Below are 16,858 nucleotides of genomic sequence, written 5' to 3'. Positions count from 1 at the left end.
TGGAGTAGAATTTGAAGAGGAGTGGTACCTTAAATTGTGGGCAAACTCTGCCCAAGGTAATAAATCGAACCAGTCATCTAGAGAAGAAGATACGAAGAGTCTAAGAAATGTTTCCAATTCCTGATTTACCCTCTTGGTTTGGTTATTTGTTTGCAGGTGATAGGCGGAAGAAAACTTCAGTTTAATTCCATAAGAGGCACATAAAGCCCTCCAGAATTTGGCCACAAATTTTACACCTCGATCCGACAGTACCTCCTTGGGGAGTCCATGAAGACGGAAGATGTCATGATTAAACACGTTGGCCAACTGTGGAGTTGAAGGAAGTCCAACCAAGGGAATAAAATGGGCCATCTTTGAAAATCGATCTATTACCACGCAAATAGTATTGTGTCCCTTAGTGGATGGTAACAGTAATAAAATCCATCTACAGATGAGTCCAAGGAGTATCAGGATTAGGCAATAAAAAGGGCCAACAATTTAAAAAGTGGATTTATGGTGAGCACACTTGGCACAGGAAACAATAAAATTTCGGACATCTTCCTTCATAGTGGGCAACCAGTAGAAGCGCTGTAAAAATGTAAAAGTTTTGAGGATGCCTGAGTGGCCAGCAAACAAGAGGGCATGAGCCCAAGTTAATAAATTCTTACGCAAATGAGGCGCCACAAAGATGTTGCCAAGAGGAGGAGTCAGCAACTGAGTTTGAGATATAACAAGAGGATCTAGAAAAGGACAAACTTGAGGTTGTTCCTCTTCTTCTTGTGGAGGCAGAAAGGACCGGCAGAGTGCATTAGCCTATTGATTTTGTATGCCAAGACAAAATTGGACTTTAAAATCTTACCTGGAAAAAAAAAGAGACCTGCTAGCTTGTCTGGCATTCAAATGATGAGATAAAGGAGATTCTTATGATCGGTGATGATTGTAATAGGGAATTTAGCGCCTTCCAAATGGTGTCTCCATTTCTCTAGTGCCAATTTCATAGCCAACAACTCTTGATCCCCTATGGCATAATTCTTCTCGGCTGGGGAAAATTTTCGAGAAAAGAAACCATAAGGATGATTCTTCCCATCTTCAGCCACTGGAGACAGTAAAGCTCCCACTCCTACCGAAGAGGCATCGACTTCTAACGTGAAGGGTTTCTCAAGTTGTGATTGACAAAGAATTGGAGCTTTGGAAAAAGCTGTTTTCACTGCTTGGAAGGCAGCCACCACTGCAGGAGGCAAATGAAATGGATTAGCACCCTTCTTAGTGAGAGCCGTGATGGGAGCAACAATAGTAGAAAAGTTTAAAATTAATCTTCCATAATAATTAGAGAAGCCATGAAACCGTTGGATAGCTTTCAAGGAGTTCGGTTGGGGCCAGTCTTGGATGGCTATTAGCTTCTCTGAATCCATTTGAAGGGAATTTCCTGATATGATGTGCCCCAAAAATGGCATGGAAGACTGGGCCTGATTCAGAGCCGGACGCTCTGACAAGAGAGCTTGCTCTGAATCAGGGCCCTCCTACCTAAAATTGGAGCGGCCTCCTGGCCGCTAGCATAGCTGTGGGTGACCACCCACAGCTTATGTGAGCGGCCAAAAAGATGGTCGCGATGGTCAAGACCATCACGACCATCGGGCTTGTGACGAGACCCTGCGGTAGGGTCTCGCTGCCGCAAGCCCAGGGGTGCTCTATCAGACCAAAAGCACTCCCACTGACATCACTAGTGATGTCAGTGGGGCCGGCCCCAGATGGTAGGCGTTCCCATGGGAACGCCTCCGTCTGGTCAGCCACGCCCACCAAAGGGGGCGTGCTGTCACTCACCATTGACAGCACGCCCCCTTTGGTGTGAGACCCATAGCGATGGCTTGGGTCTCACTAGGGCACCATCAACCCGCATGCGAGCGCTCAGCGCTCGCGAGCGGGTCTGAATCAGGCCCATTGTTCAAAAATACATTTGGAAACTTTCCTGTACAGATTGGGTAAAGGGCAATCAGGTGATGTAGACTATCATGGCTGCACCCATGATGGTAACTGCAGGAACCAAATCACGGAGCGAGCATATTGATGTCCAGCAGACCCCAGGTATAATCCTCAGTGCGTCACTCGCTGCCGCACCTGGCGTCTGACCGCTTGAGAGGTCAGGGAAAGCCGGTGCTGATGCGAGTAATGGCCGATCATAGGCTGCAACCTGACAGCTGTTCCATGGAGTACAACTTTCAAGGAACACCAATCTATATAATAAGCGAGAAAGCATGTCTCTCTGTCTATCTGTCCATCTGATGGTCCTTTATGCACAGCCACAGTTTTGGACCTAGCTTCACCAAATTTGGCATGGTGGTGTGGTGTGACCAGGATTAGGTTTTTGCCTAGGTTTCAATTTCGCCAGGGCCACACACTGTCACACAACCTCTAAAAATGGGGACACTATTAAATTACACAGGTTCTGGGGCTGGCTTCAGTGGAAATTGGCAGTCTGACAAAATATGTGAGAATGCAACAAAAGTATTATTTTAACCTCAGTCTGAGCAAACTTGATGACTCATGTAGGTTCATATTAATTCCAGAGTATCTGTGTTTGCATTCAAGGGTGTAACTAGAACTTTGTGGGCCACATAGCAAGATCTTAAAAGGGCCACTCCAGAGGTAAAAAAAACCACATACATTTGCTTCCACACAGAACCCATTCAGGTAATGCCACACTGAGCCCATTCAGGTTAAGCCACACAGTACCCTTATACACATTATGCCATGCAGTAGTAGTACCCCTTATACATTATGCCACACAGTAATGCATCTTACCCTACACAGTGATGCATTTTATACCTTATGTCACATTATACCCTTTACAGATTATGCCACATACTGTAGTAGTAGTAGTAGTAGTAGTGCCCCATATAACATATTATTCCATACAATAGTAGTGCCCCTTACACATAATGCCACCCCAGCAACTCACTTCCCCGTGTCCCTCCAGCAGCCTCTCACCTCCATGCATGCCATCAGCAGCTAGCAGGTGTGGATTTGGGGCTGGGCCACCAGCTAATGACAGCTGGTGCACCGGCAGGCAGTGACAGACATGGACAGACAGTGCCAGCGCAATTTGAATCTGATGCCGGTCGTGAGCCAATTAGTCGCGAACCGGCAGGCAATCAGGAGCTGCTACTGCTGATTGGCCCCGGTCTCCAAGCTCTAATTGCCTCACGACTGGCGACTCTGTCACTCCATGACTGCCGGCAGTGCGCCAGCTGTAATCAGCTGGCGGGCCAGCACCAATTCAACATCGCTGACACCCAGGCTACAGAGGCAGCTCAGGCACCATAACAGCTGCACCCACGATAGTTACACCACTGTTTGCATGCATGTTAACAAACAGTGGGGCCCTTTTCAGGATCAATGGAATGGGGTTATAGGTGAGGTCAATATGAATAAATAAAGGCTGCAGTTGTACATCAGGTACCAGTCTTCAACCCGGGCAACAACCTATATATCAGCTAGTAATTAAAAATTTAAATGTCACCTGGAGAAGTTGTGTCTTTGTAAAGTGTTAGGGAATCTGCTAGGGCTTGCAAAGCCTCTTGAGAATGTAAAATGTGGTCAGAGGGCCTCCAAGTTCTCAATGGGGATTTTTAAAATTAGGGTCTCACACCCACAATAGGTGGGCATGATCAGACCAAGTTATTAGTAATATTTTTTATAAAATTAGTCAGTTGAAGGGCCCATTTATCCAACAGTGTCCAGTCAATCCTGGAGTAGGAGTTGTGAACAGAACAGACAAGAAATAGGTAAAAATCCTTCTTCTTCGGTATGTAAGAGCGCCAAACAAATTCAGCCTTACAGTAAGTTTGGGCCAACATCACGTGGAGGGGAAAGATTTATCAATTTTGTGGTTTGGCACCAAAACAGTGATACAAAATGGCAAATTGTTGGTGCAGCAGTAAAATAGAATGAGGTATGTTTACAGTTCCCTGGGAGAAGGGATAGGCACAGGACAACAAAAGTATTTGTCACAAAAATACACTTGTGGTAAAACAAGTAACACGTGGGGCAGGCAAGGACCATCTCCACCCATGTGAATACTAACATAGTACAAGAGAGATAAAATGCAAAGCCATACATGTAATAAATAAATAACCACTTTCTGTTTTTTTACAATCACAACTAAAGGTGCCTACACACTAGATGATTTTTTGGACGATTTGGCTGATTTGGACGCATCAGAACAACAAATCGTGCAAATTGTGTACTGTCCATAAACTATAATGATCCTGATACGTGGTCTTGTGGTTCGTTTGTCGTATCCTCAGATCATACCTACATGCAGCAAGATCTGGCAATCTTGTTAACGAGATTAAGGTCATTGGTCAGGTCTTTGGTCAGACTGCACAGTTAAAAAGCATGATATTGTATGTCCGGGTGCGCTGGGGAGTTGCCGGGGAGATCAAGGGAAATCGTTGACAACATTACATGATTTGCGAGTTATCTAGTGTGTAGGCACCTTAAGAGCCTTGCCTGCCCACACCCTCTCTATCAGATCTCTAGGTTGAAATGGCACCCAAACACGAGGGAGGGACTTTTTTACGCAATTCAAAACATGCGAGATCTGGCGCCATGAAGATGACGTTTTGCCTCATCTTGGTATTGGAGCCCAACGAAAATAATCGAGTTGTGACTCGGATCCTGTCGGAAACCAGAAATTTGGGTGGGGGGTTGGTTTTAAGGAAACCAAACCCACTCATCCCTAGTTATAACAAAGAAGTGAAAGATATGCTCAATTTATTTTGGTATCGAGAGAGAGAGGCAGAATTAGCACATTTTTACATTTGAACTCTTTCCCAGTGGATGACCACAAATTGATCCTAGCTGAGTCAGTATCTGAGTGCCGAGTTTTAGTCAGTGCCAAGGAAAGAAATAATGAAATGAGTATGGTGTCATTTAAAAAATATTCCTTTTCCGAATATTCAATAATTGAAATCCAATTCTGTACTTAATAAATTGCAAACAGACAAAACATAAAGTAGATAAAGGGAAGGTGTAACAATAAGACTTCCATTTGTAAACTATTGACTTCTCTTACCGACCAAGACTTTATATAAAAAAAAATTATAAGAAATGTAGATCACGCTAAGATGTAACCCCGGAACCAAGCACTCACCTTCAGGCTTTCGCTGGGTCCTGGGATTTAATTGACAGTGGAGGAGTTGTTAGAAGTTGGGGCTATCCAGTGCCATTGCATGCATGAGTTGCGTAAATAAGATGTGTCTTTGGCTCTCAAACATGGGAAAAAGGAAAATTGTAGGAGTGTGGTAGAGGAACTGTAGCCTTTTCTGGGTCAGACACAATACCCTGTGGTACCACTGCCAGTACAGCTACTAAGCCTACTAAGGAGAAAACACACAGTGAGAGTGAGTACTGTATGCACATGCATTAACAACCAGATAGAGGAGAAGAAAAAGTATACAGTACTTAAAAACTGTACAGATGAGAAGGGTTACACATCCCCAATTATAGTCTTAAGTCTCAAAGAGCAAGTTGCACCTTTAACAGAGAGAGATACCGACCTTACAGGCAAGTATGCCAGTCTAGCTGAGAGAGTGAGAGAGAGAGAGAGAGAGAGAGAGAGAGAGAGAGAGTTACAGTAGTTAGTTTAGGTCCAGTCCAAGGTTCCAGAGTGAAGTGCTCCAGTTGTGTGCTGCTTGGACTCTCTCATCCCCATTGATTCAGCTTCTTGTTGCTGCTAGCCCGTTTACTGTATATTGCCTCTTGGAGACTAGTCACTGGAGTCCATTCCAAGTTTTACATTCATATTTAAAGACCCATCCCAGAACTGATTATTGCCTACTGCATGTGTGAGTAGCCTTCCTAATTCACCAGTGCATACAAAAATAACCAGAGCTATTTGCCTTTGTTATAGCCTCTTTGATGCGGAGATGCAGCCTAGCATTGCTCCGCACTGCTGGGACTACTACTCACCTTGACTTTAACATTTACTAGTGTTTACTGCTTCAGGGGCCTATCCATTAGACGATCTGAAAAACTGAACGTCTAGTGTTCAGTCCTTCAGGTCGCTTAGGTGCAGTGCCTGCACTGAACGGTTTTCTGCCATGTTATATCACAACAAACAACAAAATTATGCTAGAACATTCTGTTAAAGTAGAATGCATAAATGACACTATTATTTGCAAAAGAATAAAATCTATTATTATTTTTTTTGCAGTACCCATGTTTTATAATTGTTGTCAAAGTGGCATAGTAAAAATGGTTAAATCAACTGCTCAAAATATACACCCCAAGGTGTTAGTGTGGGCACAGATAAGTTAGGTATAGATGGTATGTTACAATAGAGATGGCAGCTCCAGTGGATCTTCTTTCTCCGGGCAATGACTACATCTACTTTGTCCGTCTCAGACTGTAGCAGAGAGGTTAGTCCTGTACACAGTAAAATGACTTAATGTGACAATCTTGATAAGCAGAAAAATCTGGCAAAAGTATTAAAGGGGATAAGAGGATGTAGGTCCAGGGAAAAGGTATGCAGAAATAACTAATGTATCAGCTTACAAATGATATGAAGTTTCACACAATAAAGAATAAGTGGCAAACAAGTAAAAAAAAATTATTACTGTAACATTATACGTACAAATGACATACAATACCACACAAATGAGATGAAAACAGTATGCAGTTGTCTTTTATCAATATTATGATGAATAACCAATAGACTACAGTTATGTTGGCAAATAAATACACTTCTTAACTTCAGCTGCTGCAGCACCTCTTTAACTATTAACTAAAAAAGGCAATTTCTCAACTACTTCAACATGTTATACTCTGCATGTAAAGAAAAAGGAAACCACAATAATCAAAGTTAGCATCTAATGCTGGTCATCCTGAATTCACAGAAAAACAGTAGTTTCTGCCCTCCAGTAATTATATATCTTAGTCCTTAGAGCACAACTGTGAAGCCTTAGGATTTTGCTTCTACGGGGAGGTATAGCTGCAGTAGTCCGAGAGGTGGTAGCCATGGAATATACCCTGAGGTGTTTAATACAGTAGGCACAATTGCTAAAGGTACAGTTGAGTACACAAAGTGTGGTATTTTGGTAGCATGCCACAATGTACACAGATGCGTTGGCAATGTTTGTACAGCGGGTAGTATTAATATGGTGCACAAAGGTGTTGGTACTGGTTGAGCAGTACATATTGTGCAACAAAGTGCATGGATGTGTTGGCACTGTTTGTACAATGCATAGCTTGCAATTAGGTACATGGAAGTGTTGGCACTGTTTAAATAGTGCAAAGTGTACAATAGGATATACGGAGGTGTTGGCACTGTTTGGACAGCATGTAGTGTGTAATGAGATACACATATGTGCTGACAGCGCATAGTGTGCAATGAGATGTATATACGTGCTGGCACTGGATGAAGTGTGCAATGAGAGGCATGGATGTGTTGGCACTGTGGGAACAGCCTGAAGCATGCAATGAGAGGCATCGATGTGTTGGCACTGTGAGATACACAGACTATATTACAATAACCCTGGAGCTCACATCAGACAGCAAGTGTATCAGAGTATGCACACAAACAGATGATAATTGTAAACAGGTGGAATTGGCGCAAACAAATACCCTGGCGCAGAGTCTAAGACACCCACAAACTTCACCAGGAATCCCTGCAAGTGGATATGGACTTTACTCTATAAGGGCGGAAGTCACGGCCCAGTGTAGTTGGTTTATACTGTGAAAGTACAGGGCCGAAACTAGGATATCTGTCACCCAGTGCAAGGCAGTAATTTTGCGCCCCCTCCCTTCCCATACCTGGATTTTGTCCTTGATCATCCATAAGGCAGTGCACTAGTCTGACGTCCCTGGTATAGTAGGTAATACTGTTAACTGAAAGAAATATTGTCTGACCAAGTGGAAAAACAATCCCAATTTATATATTCTTATCTACAGCACCTGGTCTTCCCTGGAAGTCACCTTCCAAGTACTGATCAAGCCAATTACAATTTAGCTTCCAAGATCAGACGAGATTGGGCAATCAAGTAATGTATGGCTGTAGATATTATGGGAAAAATTACACACTTATGGATCAGACCAATATATATGTAGGACTAGTTAGATTTAAGCAGTCCATTTGTTGAAAAAGCAACCATAATTAAATAAAGAATGCACAGGCAGACTCTATTTGCAACTTAAATCTGTATATTAAATCTCATGATGTTGATATATGCTAATATAGCCTATTAGTTCCATAACAAGGCAAAGCATATATTGTAAATATATCTACAGAGCCATATAGCCAAATGCTTCAATAAGTAAATTTAACAGGTAGTGTTACTGTGTTACTGCCAGGAGTACAACCATGTATCAATTGATTAATTAGTGGACAACATTAGTTATTCAGTCCAAAATCACACCACTCAGCATATGTATGAAGCGAGATACATGTAAAAAAACCTGTGTACATTAGCTCTCTATCTATATATATCTCTCTCACCATGCTCAGCTAAAAATATACCTAGCACAACAGCGCTATTGCACTACATGTAAATCAATACAATCAGCTGAACCATGCATTAGAGAGACTCTGCTGTGTGATGGTGCATATACAATACCGCTCCTGCTATCAGTTTCCAGAGAAAGTTCAACCCATATGCTGGCTGGACAATTGTGCATAAATCAGTATGGAAGGACGCGCGTTTCGCCCGGCTGAGGGCTTGTTCACCTCATCCACATCCCATAATTGTGTTACTTCTGTATAAATACCCTACACCATTATCTCAGCAACCTATGATTCTCTAGTAGGCGGTAGCTCACCAAAGGGCAACGCCTTCATCGGTCTCAGCTGATCAGTCAAGGAACCAATAGGATGACATCCAGCGCAATGCATGTTGGTTAATGTAGTCAAATCCTGTGCCGTTTTGATCAATTGACGGCGGTTACACAATTTCGCCCTACCAGATCCTATGTTTAGAGTCAGCCAACCAGCTAGCACAATGCATGCTGGTTGATGTAGTCTAACTCCACACTGTTTTAACATGCATTTGACGGGCGGTTACACAGTTCCGCCTTACTAGATCATGTATAGGAGACACACAACAGTGTGACGCTACGCACACTGGATAATGTAGTTTTATTATGACTTAATAGTTAATCCAAAATTGATACAGCAATAAATATCATAATGACCAGAGGAGAAATAAATAAGGTGCAGAATCTAATCCACATATTGCAGAGGATATAAAAGTTATCAAGACTAAGTGCCTATCAATGGTAATAAAAGTAAATAAAGAAAAAATAAATAAAAAAATAAATAAAAATTGATAAATAATAAATAAAGAAAAATACAGGGGTATGGAGGCAGAGATATTCCGCTATACATGCTAGTAAATGTAGTCTCGTCCAGCAATAGGAATAGCTAGACGTAGGCAGTTATGGAGACGATAATTTCACCCCATAATGTCATATGATCGGATCCAAATATAGAAAGCCTCATTATATTAGACTTATACCTATAAATGGTATAACATTGTGAAGTCATAAACTGTTACGAAGTAATAAAAATTAAAAAGAAGGAAAAAAGAAGAAAATAGAAAATAATTCTGTTCATGCTGGATGATGTAGTCTTAACCAGTAATACAAAATAGAACAATACAAGAAAATATAAATCCTGCCCCAGTGATATAATGGGACCAGGCATTCATTCTTGATGAAACCACTCGGTTAGTAAAATAATAAATTTTTTATTCTAACTGGTTGCAGGTGTAAAAACCTTAGGTGAAAAAACTCAAAATGTCTATGGTGAATAGAATGGGTAAAAGAGATTGACGTGTGAGCCAGTCTAATAAAAAATATTGAATAAAACATATGATTATGGAGTGATATCTCCATAAATTAATAGTTCTGCATAGGTCATACAGAATAAAGTGACAAAATGCATAATAGGTGCAAAGATGTGAAAATGAAATAGTACTATAAAAGATTATAAAAGAATGTAAGATATATCCAAATTGGATATAATGGGTGATACAAAATAAATAAATACATGTGAGATAAAATGACACAGTGCTAAATATAAAAAGGTGAAAGTGCAAAAATTAAAAATAAATAATTTAAATAGAATATAAAAATGGCAAATTATTAAGATCAAAACACATGATTAAGTATATGTTCAAATATATATTCACAAAGAAAGGCAAGATAATATAAACCCTAAAATAATAAAAATACGTAAAAACTATCTAAATGTATAAAACAATATATACTGTAATAGTTCCAGTTTGTCCGAATAGGTAATAGCAATAGGCAAATTTAGATTACAAGAATACACCATAATTTATGTACTCATTCATGCCATGTGGATTCAAAGCACCTAGTCTAAATGTCCATCTACTTTCACATCTGATCAATTCTTGTATGAGATCACCACCCCGTATACCCAAGCTCACTTTTTCCAGACCGAAAACTTTCAGGTCCTTTGGGTTATCATTGTGTTGGGTATGAAAATGGCGAGCTACTGAGGTAAGTTTCTTAAATTTGGTGATATCCAACTGGGCATTCCGGATATTTCCTGCATGTTCCAATATACGCTGTTTGAGAGTCCTAGAGGTCATCCCTACATAATTAATATCACAACTGCAAGTGAGACAATAAATAACACCCATAGTGTTACAGTTAATAAAGTCTCTTATCCGGATATCTGATCCATATTTGTCTCTGACGGTGTGACATTTGTTCATGTATTGACACGCTTTGCATGTGCCGCAAGCATGGGAACCTTGTGTCTTATTCTCTCCTTTGGGAAATCTGACGTAGTGACTTTGGACAAGAGTGTCTCTCAAGTTTTTCCCTCTACACCACCCCATAGTCACCTTCTGATCTAGAACTTGGGATAAAGCATTGTCCAGATGAAGAACTGACCAATGTCGTTGGATGATATCCCGAATATTTCTCCATTCATAACAGAAATTTCCTATGAATCTTATTGTGTCTTTTTTAGTTTTTTCTTTTGTTCTCTGACTTGTCTGGTTTTTATCAGTAAAGATCAATTGATCTCTTTGGGTGTCCTTAATGCTTGCTTGAGCTCACTTAATGCACCTCTTACTATAACCTCTTTCAATTAGTCTGTCCCTTAATTCAAAACTCTTAGAATGATATATTTGTGCATCAGAACAGTTGCGTTTCAATCGTAAAAACTCACCCTTGGGGAGATTCTCAACTGTAGGCGGAAAATGTGCACTGGTCTGATGTAATAAACTGTTAGTTGCCGTATCCTTCCGGTACAGTTCAGTATGTATAGTCCCGTCAGTTGATTTGCAGATTTTCAGATCCAGGAAAGATATGTATTCTTGACTATAGTGATAGGTAAGTCTGATATTCTCCTTGTTATTGTTGAGTTCATGAATAAATTCACAGAGTAAATGTTCATCTCCTTCCCATATCATAAAGATGTCATCAATGTATCTCCACCAACCTCCAACAAATCTTGTGTAACAATCCAAAGACTCTCCAAAAACATATTCCAGCTCCCACCTGCCCATGAAGAGGTTGGCATAGGTGGGGGCACAAGCAGCCCCCATTGCCGTCCCTCTCATTTGCAGGTAGAAGCGGTCCCCAAAAGTAAAATAATTCTTGGTCAAAATGAATTCCAAAAGATCTAGAAGAAATTGGTGGAATGGGCAAGGCTCTTCCATTCATAAGAAGTATGCAGTCGCCTCAATCCCTAAAGCATGATCAATGCATGTGTATAGTGATACCACGTGACCAAGTAGTGCTGTCTCTCCACCCTGACATCATGCAACTTCCTGAGGATATCTGATGTATCTTGTATGTAAGATGTTAGGCCCAATACATGGTGATGAATATGTAGGTCAACAAATTTACTTGCGTTCTCCGAAAGACCTCCCACCCCGGAGACTATGGGTCTCCCTGGTGGGTCAGAAAGATTCTTGTGAATTTTTGGGAGTAAGTAGAGAGTAGGGACTCTTGGGTTCTGCACTCTCAAATACTCATATTCTTCTTTTGAGATAACACCAACACTTTTAGCTTTTTCGATCATGTTGTTAAATAATGTAGTGAAGTTACCTGTTGGATTGAAGAGGATGTTTTTATAACACTCTTCATCATTAAGTTGGTGCATTGCTTCCTGCACATACATATCTGTTGGCCAAATAACAACATTACCACCCTTATCAGAAGGTTTAATGACGACTCCCTTCCAGTTCCTGATGTTCTTAAGGGCTTCATACTCCTGTTTATTAAGATTACCTTGAACTCGTGCTTGACGCTTGGTTTTCATGTATAAAGCATCTAGATCCTTCGATACTAACTCTTGGAAGATTTTAACTTCCGGGCTGATGGATTCGGGAGGAAAGAAAGTTGATTTTTTTCTTAACTGCTGGTCTTTTCTGAGATTCATGAATATAATTACCTTCTTTTAAGAGTTCTTCCAGTGTATTTAGGGCTTGTAATTCGTCCTCTGCCAAGTCCATACTTTCACCAGATATTGGATCTATCAGGCTAGCAGTTGTTCCATCGCTATGCTCCTTCCTCAGGTTGGAGAAGTATTTCTTAAGCAACAACTTGCGGCCAAATAGTTTTAAATCCTTCTCCCAACCAAATCTATCAAAGGATCGTGTAGGGGAGAAAGAAAGACCCTTATTAAGTACTGATTCTTCTGCCTCAGTTAAGATCAGATCAGATAAATTGATGATCTTTAAATTGGATTTGTCAATTATTTCTTCCGTGTCCTGGTTGAGTATCTGGATGGAGGTTGATGGTCCCATTCTAGATGTTCTTCCGCATTTCTTCTTACTCCGCCTTGTTTTCCTTTTACACAAAATTTGGTACGTCCCCCTCTGCTTAGTCCTAAAAAAGCAGTTGATGGGAGTTGGTCATCAAATCTGTCTTGTCGCGAGCGAGATATATGGGATATATTTCTATTATCTGAAAATTCCTCCCCTCCTGATGACTCCATCTCCGATGAGGTGTGTGTTTCTTGAGGTTTGTAATTGGGTCTGAATGATTTGCTCCATTTGAAAATATTTGCGGACAGGAAATCCCGTTTATCCCTGTTGAATTTGAGCTTTTTCCTTTCTATGATCTCCTGTTCGTACATTTCTAATTCTTGTTTGTGCTTTTCTACAGTTTTCTTAAAGTTTGACTCCTTCTCCCAATTTTCCAATTTCTTCCCAAGTGTCTCGATTTCTTTTTCACACTCATCGAGTATGATATGGTTATGCTTGATTAGAATGGACATTAGGTCTTGGGAGCACCCAAGGGTGAGTTTTTACGATTGAAACGCAACTGTTCTGATGCACAAATATATCATTCTAAGAGTTTTGAATTAAGGGACAGACTAATTGAAAGAGGTTATAGTAAGAGATGCATTAAGTGAGCTCAAGCAAGCATTAAGGACACCCAAAGAGATCAATTGATCTTTACTGATAAAAACCAGACAAGTCAGAGAACAAAAGAAAAAACTAAAAAAGACACAATAAGATTCATAGGAAATTTCTGTTATGAATGGAGAAATATTCGGGATATCATCCAACGACATTGGTCAGTTCTTCATCTGGACAATGCTTTATCCCAAGTTCTAGATCAAAAGGTGACTATGGGGTGGCGTAGAGGGAAAATCTTGAGAGACACTCTTGTCCAAAGTCACTACGTCAGATTTCCCAAAGGAGAGAATAAGACACAAGGTTCCCATGCTTGCGGCACATGCAAAGCGTGTCAATACATGAACAAATGTCACACCGTCAGAGACAAATATGGATCAGATATCCGGATAAGAGACTTTATTAACTGTAACACTATGGGTGTTATTTATTGTCTCACTTGCAGTTGTGATATTAAATATGTAGGGATGACCTCTAGGACTCTCAAACAGCGTATATTGGAACATGCAGGAAATATCCGGAATGCCCAGTTGGATATCACCAAATTTAAGAAACTTACCTCAGTAGCTCGCCATTTTCATACCCAACACAATGATAACCCAAAGGACCTGAAAGTTTTCGGTCTGGAAAAAGTGAGCTTGGGTATACGGGGTGGTGATCTCATACAAGAATTGATCAGATGTGAAAGTAGATGGACATTTAGACTAGGTGCTTTGAATCCACATGGCATGAATGAGTACATAAATTATGGTGTATTCTTGTAATCTTAATTTGCCTATTGCTATTACCTATTCGGACAAACTGGAACTATTACAGTATATATTGTTTTATACATTTAGATAGTTTTTACGTATTTTTATTATTTTAGGGTTTATATTATCTTGCCTTTCTTTGTGAATATATATTTGAACATATACTTAATCATGTGTTTTGATCTTAATAATTTGCCATTTTTATATTCTATTTAAATTATTTATTTTTAATTTTTGCACTTTCACCTTTTTATATTTAGCACTGTGTCATTTTATCTCACATGTATTTATTTATTTTGTATCACCCATTATATCCAATTTGGATATATCTTACATTCTTTTATAATCTTTTATAGTACTATTTCATTTTCACATCTTTGCACCTATTATGCATTTTGTCACTTTATTCTGTATGACCTATGCAGAACTATTAATTTATGGAGATATCACTCCATAATCATATGTTTTATTCAATATTTTTTATTAGACTGGCTCACACGTCAATCTCTTTTACACATTCTATTCACCATAGACATTTTGAGTTTTTTCACCTAAGGTTTTTACACCTGCAACCAGTTAGAATAAAAAATGTATTATTTTACTAACCGAGTGGTTTCATCAAGAATGAATGCCTGGTCCCATTATATCATTGGGGCAGGATTTATATTTTCTTGTATTGTTCTATTTTGTATTACTGGTTAAGACTACATCATCCAGCATGAACAGAATTATTTTCTATTTTCTTCTTTTTTCCTTCTTTTTAATTTTTATTCCTTCGTAACAGTTTATGACTTCACAATGTTATACCATTTATAGGTATAAGTCTAATATAATGAGGCTTTCTATATTTGGATCCGATCATATGACATTATGGGGTGAAATTATCGTCTCCATAACTGCCTACGTCTAGCTATTCCTATTGCTGGACGAGACTACATTTACTAGCATATATAGCGGAATATCTCTGCCTCCATACCCCTGTAATTTTTCTTTATTTATTATTTATCAATTTTTATTTCTTTTTTTATTTATTTTTTCTTTATTTACTTTTATTACCATTGATAGGCACTTAGTCTTGATAACTTTTATATCCTCTGCAATATGTGGATTAGATTCTGCACCTTATTTATTTCTCCTCTGGTCATTATGATATTTATTGCTGTATCAATTTTGGATTAATTATTAAGTCATAATAAAACTACATTATCCAGTGTGCGTAGCGTCACACTGTTGTGTGTCTCCTATACATGATCTAGTAAGGCGGAACTGTGTAACCGCCCATCAAATGCATGTTAAAACAGTGTGGAGTTAGACTACATCAACCAGCATGCATTGTGCTAGCTGGTTGGCTGACCCTAAACATAGGATCTGGTAGGGCGAAATTGTGTAACCGCCGTCAATTGATCAAAACGGCACGGGATTTGACTACATTAACCAACATGCATTGCGCTGGATGTCATCCTATTGGTTCCTTGACTGATCAGCTGAGACCGATGAAGGCGTTGCCCTTGGATGAGCTACCGCCTACTAGAGAATCATAGGTTGCTGAGATAATGGTGTAGGGTATTTATACAGAAGTAACACAATTATGGGATGTGGATGAGGTGAACAAGCCCTCAGCCGGGCGAAACGCGCGTCCTTCCATACTGATTTATGCACAGTTCTCCAGCCAGCATATGGGTTGGACTTTCTCTGGAAACTGATAGCAGGAGCGGTATTGTATATGCACCATCACACAGCAGAGTCTCTCTAATGCATGGTTCAGCTGATTGTATTGATTTACATGTAGTGCAATAGCGCTGTTGTGCTAGGTATATTTTTAGCTGAGCATGGTGAGAGAGATATATATAGATAGAGAGCTAATGTACACAGGTTTTTTTACATGTATCTCGCTTCATACATATGCTGAGTGGTGTGATTTTGGACTGAATAACTAATGTTGTCCACTAATTAATCAATTGATACATGGTTGTACTCCTGGTAGTAACACAGTAACACTACCTGTTAAATTTACTTATTGAAGCATTTGGCTATATGGCTCTGTAGATATATTTACAATATATGCTTTGCCTTGTTATGGAACTAATAGGCTATATTAGCATATATCAACATCATGAGATTTAATATACAGATTTAAATTGCAAATAGAGTCTGCCTGTGCATTCTTTATTTAATTATGGTTACTTTTTCAACAAATGGACTGCTTAAATCTAACTAGTCCTACATATATATTGGTCTGATCCATAAGTGTGTAATTTTTCCCATAATATCTACAGCCATACATTACTTGATTGCCCAATCTCGTCTGATCTTGGAAGCTAAATTGTAATTGGCTTGATCAGTACTTGGAAGGTGACTTCCAGGGAAGACCAGGTGCTGTAGATAAGAATATATAAATTGGGATTGTTTTTCCACTTGGTCAGACAATATTTCTTTCAGTTAACAGTATTACCTATTTTAACCACATTTAAAATGGGACTGTGCATATATTAATAAATTCGCCTTCAGAAATTTCTGTATATGATAATTACTATATATAGGATGGACTTATACCATCCAATTCTAATTTTATAAATATCCTTTGGTACATTACAATTTTATTGATATTATTAAAAGTTACGTTTTAATGACATTAGTTATACTTTAAAGAGTGCCCCAGACCATAGCCCTACTTCTCTCTCCATACTTTGTGTACGTATATATGGGGCTTTGGGTGCACCACCAACATAT

At 39.4% G+C, this 16,858-nt stretch overlaps 2 pseudogenes; one reads left to right on the top strand and one right to left on the bottom strand.

Annotated features, from left to right (window-relative positions):
- Positions 1 to 7,920: 7,920 nt before the first annotated feature.
- Positions 7,921 to 8,037, bottom strand: LOC148526660 (5S ribosomal RNA; annotated as a pseudogene).
- Positions 8,038 to 16,396: 8,359 nt separating this feature from the next.
- LOC148526659 (5S ribosomal RNA) lies at positions 16,397 to 16,513 on the top strand (annotated as a pseudogene).
- The last annotated feature ends 345 nt before the right edge of the window (positions 16,514 to 16,858 follow it).

Source organism: Taudactylus pleione, unplaced genomic scaffold (genome assembly GCF_031769625.1).
Source record: "Taudactylus pleione unplaced genomic scaffold, aTauple2 ptg000095l, whole genome shotgun sequence".
Taxonomy (NCBI): Eukaryota; Metazoa; Chordata; class Amphibia; order Anura; family Myobatrachidae; genus Taudactylus; species Taudactylus pleione.
This window is presented reverse-complemented; position numbering and strand designations above follow the sequence as displayed.